The sequence below is a fragment of the Petromyzon marinus genome, unplaced genomic scaffold (assembly GCF_048934315.1).
Source record: "Petromyzon marinus isolate PM22_M1 ecotype Great Lakes invasive population unplaced genomic scaffold, UKy_Petmar_22M1.pri1.0 PM_Scaffold_332, whole genome shotgun sequence".
Classification (NCBI taxonomy): domain Eukaryota; kingdom Metazoa; phylum Chordata; class Hyperoartia; order Petromyzontiformes; family Petromyzontidae; genus Petromyzon; species Petromyzon marinus.
In genome coordinates, this window is record NW_027423316.1 from 47,257 (window position 1) to 53,181 (window position 5,925).

At 50.9% G+C, this 5,925-nt stretch overlaps 1 long non-coding RNA gene across 1 annotated transcript; it reads left to right on the plus strand.

Annotated features, from left to right (window-relative positions):
• The first annotated feature begins 430 nt into the window (after positions 1–430).
• LOC142923209 (uncharacterized) lies at positions 431–5,571 on the plus strand. The gene is made up of 2 exons (XR_012940602.1): positions 431–1,523; positions 4,280–5,571. It is a non-coding gene; the product is annotated as an uncharacterized LOC142923209 (long non-coding RNA).
• The last annotated feature ends 354 nt before the right edge of the window (positions 5,572–5,925 follow it).

Sequence of the window (5,925 nt, forward strand, 5' to 3'; positions counted from 1 at the left end):
AGCACAGGGACAATTTCAACCGAGAAGATGGATTCTGGCTTAGCATTGGAAAGATTTGATAAACCATTTCAGGTCTTAATTGATTGTTCACGCTTAAAGTGGCTTTCAGACAGCATACATTAAAATTTGTCGTCTCCCCCCTCCTCTTTTCAGAACATAGATGGACTAGTTCTTCTAAATAAACTGCCAAATCGCTGCACGTGGCGCTAACGTTTTTTTTTTATAAATAAATAAATACACCGTTTGAAAATAAATAAATTCATGCAAACCGACACACCTGATGACGACCGTTTGTGTTATGGTTGAAACGTCGTGAAATTTTTTATTGTTTTATATATATTTTATTATTTCATTGTTTCCCTTCAACGTGACTTTACCGAAAGAACTAAGAAGATGTGGGTTTGTGTTGATGATGTTGGTTCACGGTGAGGATGAGTCTGTGATGTGACGTGACTCGTGTTGTGACGTGGGAAGCAGTGCCGACGTGCACCCTCTACCCTGTGTGATCCTCGCCTTCGTCTCCCGCTCTCCACACAGAGACCCGGACCGTGCGAGAGACGCTGCGAATTATGTGCACTCTGCACTGTTCGGACCGTGTACCAGTCGGAGCGCGGGCGGTGTTGTTGCAGTGAATGCCACGCTGCCCTCCAAGTTCGACTCCCGCTCACGGCCACCAACACTGCTGACGATTACCTCAACCACTCCTGGGCCTCCCCTTGTAGCCATAACGAGCAGCACCTACGAAGACCGGCACGGCACACGACACCAGTGTTGGTGGCCGTGAGCAGGAATCGAACCCCGGGTCGCTAGGTTCATAGCACAGCGCGCTAATCACTACACTACCGCACACACACACAGACACACACAAACACACAGATACACACACAGATACACAGACATACACACAAACACTCAGACACACACACAGACATACAGACACACACAGATGAGACACAACACACATCCGCCCTCGGGCCGTGACGTCACACCCGCTTCCACCCAGTGTGCCGCTAGAGCCACGCTGCAAGCTGCCTGCTGAGGAGCGCCTCTCTGCACGAAGCCTCCTGGAGCCTCTCTCGTAGCAGTCACCATGGAGGCTCACGGGCTGCGCAGTACTTCACGCACCCTCGTGACGCTGCTCGTGGCGAGCTCCGCGTTCCTCGCGTCTGTGCCCACGGAGGAGAAGAATTTCTCCCCTAACTGGCTGGTTAAGCTGAGGGGAGCCTGGGAGGTCCAACCGCCACAGGCCGGACAGCCTCTACCTCTCACCAAAGCGACCGTGGTCGTCCACATCAGCAACCGCCTCACAGGTCACGAAGCCGAGAGGGTGCCTCGAGTCGCTTCCTCTCCCAGCCATGGCATGGAGGTTCCCCAAGGAGGAGGATAAGACGACGACCCAGCTCCTTCAGGGTGGACGACCTTCATGGAGATGCTGCACAGCGGGCCGGTGGCCATCGCCTACGAGGTGGCGAGCGCGGGGATCACCCTCCTCAGCCTCGGAGTGGCGGCTGAAGAATGCAGTGGTGAGTGCCGACTTCACGCTCACACAGGCCATCAGCGTGGCACCGTGACATACACCACATGCAGAGACACCACACGCAGAGATGCATCACGCGTACAGATCACTCGCGCAGATATAAGAATCTCACTCGCATACACCACACACACAAGTATATATCACATCCACGCACACATCCTAGACAAAGTCGCATATGTCATTTGGAACAAGCAAACACCTTTCTCAATTAAGTATACTTAAAAATTATCCACTGCAACTTTAAGGGTGTTTTTTGTTACTGGCAGCGTGGCATTTGGGACATGTGCTGGACTCAGCTGTCCTTGTGCGGCGTTGGTGAGTTGCGCTGGTGCGGACAGAACAATGTCCCCTAGCCAGTAGAGTCAGAACAATAATATTTTTTAATGGTTGAGGAATCCGATGAGCTATAAAGCTCTTTTTCACAGATGTCCGGTAGGGGCTGGTAAGAACGTTACAACAACAAATACTACAAAAACATGTAATAGTGCAAAGTACAAGAAAGGTTAACAAATCACCCAAACACAAACAAATAAAACTAAACCAGCCCCATCATACTCTTTGGTTCTTTCGGTAAAGTCACGTAGGTATAAAATAAAGTAAATCACGATGTTTCGGGTGCAACACAAGCGTCCATCATCGGGTGGGGAAAGCATGGTCTGCTGCTGAGGCAGACTGATTTATTTGATTTTATACCTACGTGACTTTGCCGAAAGAACCAAAGAGTATGGATTCCTGCAGTCACGAAAGCTTCAAATCAAGAACACCCCCATCATACCAGTCAAAGCCCACTGAGGTACTAACTTATTTTTCAGATGGAACCTGGTCACAAATGAAAGCTCAACCTCGTTGTAAACCGCGCACGCACGTGAGCGCAAACCGCTACTGTAGGCGATTGCGCAGGTACGCGAGCGCTGGGCACCACCAAAAATAGTCGTGTAGGCACGCGCGTGCTGAACAATACTGTAAACGATCGTACAGGTACGGACACCAAGCACGCTCTACTCCTTTATTCGCCGCAAACAGCCGCGTGTGCGCGCGAACACAAAACACTCTCCACCCTCCTCTTCACCCTCCAAAGGAGCACAAGAAACAGTTTATTCCCCTACCAGTTATTTTATTTACCGCAAGCAACCCGTTAAGCTACGCGTAATTGTGTGGGTCAGAGGATGTCAGCCTATTCCCCTTGAGATCCTAGACTGTATTTCCTCTGCCTATCGCTCTGCTACCCTCGATCAAATAGCCCAAACTTACCTCTCTCTCTTACTCACGTGTACTTCCACTCTGCTGCGCTGGAAGCTGTAGAAAAGCGATCAGTAGAGGGTTGAGCCTGGCTGCGCTGAAGTGCATCACGCGGACGTCTCGAACGGCTAACTCCCCTCCTGCGTGGACCGCGATGATCTTGAAGAACTGCCTTGCTACCTGAATCCCCCTCCCTTTATCCCACCTACAACAAAGGAATTTCGCCGTTTCGCTCCCTTGGCCTCCCGTCCAATCAGGGGCTCGGATTTTCCCACCCTTCGATACCCGGATCCCAACTCGGGTGATGTCGCCGCAGTGATCTCTCCGACATCCGCTCTCTGTTCTCCCGCTACCAGTCCACTGACCCGTGCTTGTGTGTGTGTGGTTCCACTCGCGGTGGCTCGATGGCCCTTGCCGTGACCATGCAACTTTAATATTAGGTCCCGGCGCCGCAGTGCATGTCAGCTACAGGGGGAAGATCGCCCAATTTCCCGGCCGCAGGAAACCATGAAGATCGATCCCATTAGGGACTTCTGGAAAAAAAACCTATCGGCCGGGTGACCTCCCCTCCTGGCTCTACGTGGGGCGTGTGTGCGTTCGTGCGGGGGGAGGGGGGGTGGCGAGGGTGCACCGCGTTGGCGTCGGCATCCCCCGGTGGCGGCTTCACGGCGGTGGGCACGGCCTCGGCAGAGCGGCTCTGCTGCGGCGGCCTCACGACTGTGCAGTGGGCAAAACGCGGACGTCTGAGAAGGCACCAGCCCCGGGAGAGTGGCGGGAAATCCGAGGCATCGGTGACGGCGTCGCGGCGGTGGGCACGGCTCCGCTGGAGCGGCTCCGCTGCGGCGGCACCACAGATGACGGTTCCCCAAGATGGAGAATACCCGTCTCCCTCAAGGTGGACGACCTTGATAAAGATGCTGCACAGTGGGCCGGTGGCCATCACTTACGACGTGGAGAGCGCGGGGATCACCATTACCAGCCTAAGAGTCTGGCTGAAGAATCCACTAATAAGAGAGAGAGTATGCTGGCGTCACTGTAACATAGAACATCAGCAGGACACCACAACAGAGACACCACACCCAGAGAGGCATCATGGATATAGATCACTCAGGCAAATGTCATAATCTCACATGCATAGATGACACAAATCAGAATCAGAATATTTATACTGGAAGAATCCGATGAGCTATTAAGCTATTTTTCACAGATGTACAGGAGAGGCAGGTTAGAACGTTACAACAACAAACAATAAAAAATCACACTCACATCCTCGACAAAGTCGCACACATTTATTACAAGCACACATTGTTCATGTTGGTGGATTACAAATAGTTGTCCGATATTTGCCACTGAAAGGCAGGTACAACACTCGTGCTCAATCAGTGGTGGTGGTGTGGCAGATGGCAAGTGAAAAAAACATATTTGAGTGGAGTGACCAACAGGGGAAGAAGGAGACTGCAATCTCTTGCCTCTCATAATGATTTTGTTTCCGGTTTTAAACAGAAGTCATCGCAGCGCAGACGAGTTTACCGAAGCCGCTACATGAGAGGATCCATGTGGAAATTGGCTCGGAGCAAGTGCCACCCCATGAAAATCAAGAGGACCCATAGATCCCTAAAGACTCAACTGGATGGCTGCTCCATGATGAATAGCTCACCAACACTTACCAGCGCACCCACCAACAGCACCACTCCTACCAACACCACCACTCCTACCAACACCACCATTCCTACCAACACCACCATGACAAACCCCACCCCGAAAAACACCGCTATCTCGACTAACACCATCACACTTTTAAATACCAACACCTCTACCAATACTATCCTGACTAACACCACCACCCCTTCCACCCCTACAAACCCTACCAACAGCATTTTCTCCACCTTCACTACCACCCGGACCAACACCATCATCCCAGCTGAGTGTGAGTGGTGTCACCTCATGATAATGGCCCGCATCAATGCCCGCCGCACTAAAATAAGCTCAATTACCCCTACCAGCTCAATCACCAACTCCACCGCTCCTACCAACTCCGCCACTTTGACCAATCCCACGTTTACCAACATTACCTCCTCTACCCTCACTACCACCCCTACCCACATCACCCCAGCTGAGCATGTGTCCAGCCTCATGATCATGAGGGAAAAGAGATAACTCTTCATGGCTGGATGAATGCCTGCTCCACCACTCCTACCAACTCCACCACCTCTACCAACCACACACCTACTAACACTACCTCCTCTACTAATCCAACCCTGACCACCATCACTTCCTCTACCCTCACCACCACTCCTTCCCACATCATCACCCCAGCTGAGCGTGAGTCCCGCCTCGTGATCATGAGGGCAAAGAGACCACTCTTCATGGCCCGGATCAATGCCTGCTCCACCACTCCTACCAACTCCACCACCTTTAGAATCCGCACACCTACCAACACCACCACCCCTCCCAACACCGCTACCCTTACCAAACGCAACTACTCCGACGAACACCACCACTCCTACCAAAACCAACCCTACCAACGCCAACCCTACCAACACCAACCATACCAACACCATTATTCCTACCAACACCACTCCCCCTACCAACACCAACCCTACCAACACCAATCCTACCAACACAATGACTCCTACCAACACGACCACCCCAACCGACACCATCACTCTTTCCAACAACAGCCCTATCAACGCTACCTATCCTACAATTGCCAACTCTATAAACACCTTTACCTCTACCAACACCACCACCACCCCAAATAAGAAATAATACAAAATAAATAGCATTCCAACATCGCTGCACCCTTTCCATGTTCCCTCCTTTGTTTACACGTCATCCATTAAAATAAGTTATTGTTATTTTTTAAGAATAATAGTTACTAAGAATATTGTTTTGTATTAAGTGAAGTCATAATATTGTTCGAAAAGCTGGTTAATGTAGATCCTTTGTCAGTCATTTCTAGATGATTGCCTCGCCTTGCCTACATTCACCTTGGTGACTCAATCACATGCTCAAGGACACGAGTGATATTTTCGACTAACAGAAGGTGTGAACCTACCTTTACCACCAGCAGTTGGATGGACTGGTGAAGTTGTCTAAACAGAACCATTTATATGCCCGATGTTGATTGCTTCCAATGTGTATGCTTG